This window comes from Mus caroli, unplaced genomic scaffold (assembly GCF_978045245.1).
Source record: "Mus caroli unplaced genomic scaffold, Mus_caroli_1 scaffold_2, whole genome shotgun sequence".
Classification (NCBI taxonomy): Eukaryota; Metazoa; Chordata; class Mammalia; order Rodentia; family Muridae; genus Mus; species Mus caroli.
In genome coordinates, this window is record NW_028227257.1 from 73687256 (window position 1) to 73689219 (window position 1964).

At 46.7% G+C, this 1964-nt stretch overlaps 1 pseudogene; it reads right to left on the reverse strand.

Annotated features, from left to right (window-relative positions):
• Positions 1-481: 481 nt before the first annotated feature.
• On the reverse strand, positions 482-1541 carry LOC110290472 (solute carrier family 25 member 3 pseudogene; annotated as a pseudogene).
• Between the last annotated feature and the right edge of the window lie 423 nt (positions 1542-1964).

Consider the following 1964-nt stretch of genomic DNA (forward strand, 5'->3'; position numbering starts at 1 on the left):
TCAGCTGGAGAATACACAAGTTGCTTGAAAAAAAACTCACCAATAGAAGTCGCAGAATATTAAGTTTACAATTTTGTGTTGGACCACAGATATAACCATCTTAAGCCACATGAGGCTTGCTGGCCACAGGTTGATCTAGATGACTGCAAGGTCTACTTCCATTGGAGAGAAACATTGGCCTTCCATCCATACTGTCATGTGCTTTTTCATGTCATTCTATGTGAGACCTATTCGTAGTGTGGTCAATGGTGGTTTTGTTGGGCCAACTTCCACAGCAATAGTCATGTTCTTGCGTACCCCTTTTTTTTTTCATGGATAGATGGGTTTATTTAGCAGTAAGCTTGAAACTCTTGCTTTAAGCAAGGATAAACAGTAATTAGATCGGGAACAGACATTTCCTACACTATCAAACATTTAAAATGTCCTTTGCATTTTCAACACTGATCAACAAGCAGATTCGGTCCAGGTTACTTTGATGTATCTACTCAGCTAACCCAAGCTTCTTCTTCAGAGACTCTGGCATCTCAGGTGGAGGAGGGCGAGGGGGCCTGAAGTAGACCTTCACAGAGTCGTAGATGAACCACTATAGTGCAGTCCGAGTGCCAATCATGATGATTCTGGCGAAGAGCCCCTCCCACACACCTCTAAAGCCAAGCCTTTGTAGGACCTGAGATGCAGGCTGCCTTTCTCTTTATTCAGCACAGAGACCACAAAGTCAGCAGGGTGGTAGACAATCGCACAGAAGACTCCAGCACAGAAGCCTCCTGCCACAAATGTCACAACCAGCTGCGCTGCCTTTAAACATTCACTTTGGGCCTTAGGAACCACAAATGTGTACAAAGCTTCAACAGTATATTCAAAGCAAGCGAACTTCATCATGATGTATGGGGTCTGTCTCATCCACAGAGGAGCAACACCCTTATAGAAAGCATTTAAGCCTCCCTCGGTATACATTTTGGGAACAGCTTCCCTCAACGTGTTGGCATAACCAGGCTGGGTTTGAATTCGAACTTTAGCAGCTTCCAGAGGAGCCAAGGCAATGAAGAATTCAGCACTGGCAGAAGCAGCTAAACATAGCGATGTGCGCCACAGGTAGGTGTTCTCCTCACCAAGTATGTTGCTATATACGGCTTTGAAGACTTCATAAAAGCCCAATTTGCAGAGCCCTTGCATGGAATAGCCAATCAAAGTTGGGGCCCATCCTTTAGCCAAATCACGAACACCATCTTCTTTCAGTGTAATGGAGAATCCATTAAATATGCCCTTGCACTTCTGAGGGTCCACCTGCATGCGACATTTTACTAAATCCAGGGGAGCAACAGCAGTGTGTGTCAGACCACAACTTAAGACCCTACCAAAGCCACTTCATGGAGCCAAATTCACAACTGTACTCTTCCACGATGGCGGCGGCCAGGTGGCTGGAACTTCGGGGCAGACCCGGGGGGCTGCGGGGACCCGACAGGCCGTCTTGTTTGTACTAGCTGCAGGTGTGGTGTGTTGAAGGGTGTCGCCCGCGCCAGGTGTGCTACAGACTAGAACATCCTCCTAAGATGCACCCAACTGCTTGCTGGGCAAGGTTGCGGCTCACAGAGGCTGAATGTTGCTTACTCTTAATAAGAGTAAATAAATAATTTGAAGTAACCCGTGTAGCAGACAAGCACACTGTGGGAGACCTGTTCTGAGCGAGATAGCTACTACATACAATGTGGATTGTCGAAGAATACAAGCAAGAGCTAATCACAGGAGCTGAGATATGCAGGCAACCAAAGGAACTAATGCTATCTAACTCTAGACACCTACCCTCTTGTTACCCATCCATATCCAGGATGCCTGTGTTCAGCTTCCTGCCCTTTGCTTGGATCCAATGGAGCAAACTAATAAAATCCAAACCACTGTGCTTACACTTGCTAATGACACTGACAGCTACCCGCACCTGGCTGGAGTGAGTGCCGCAGCTGATCTAC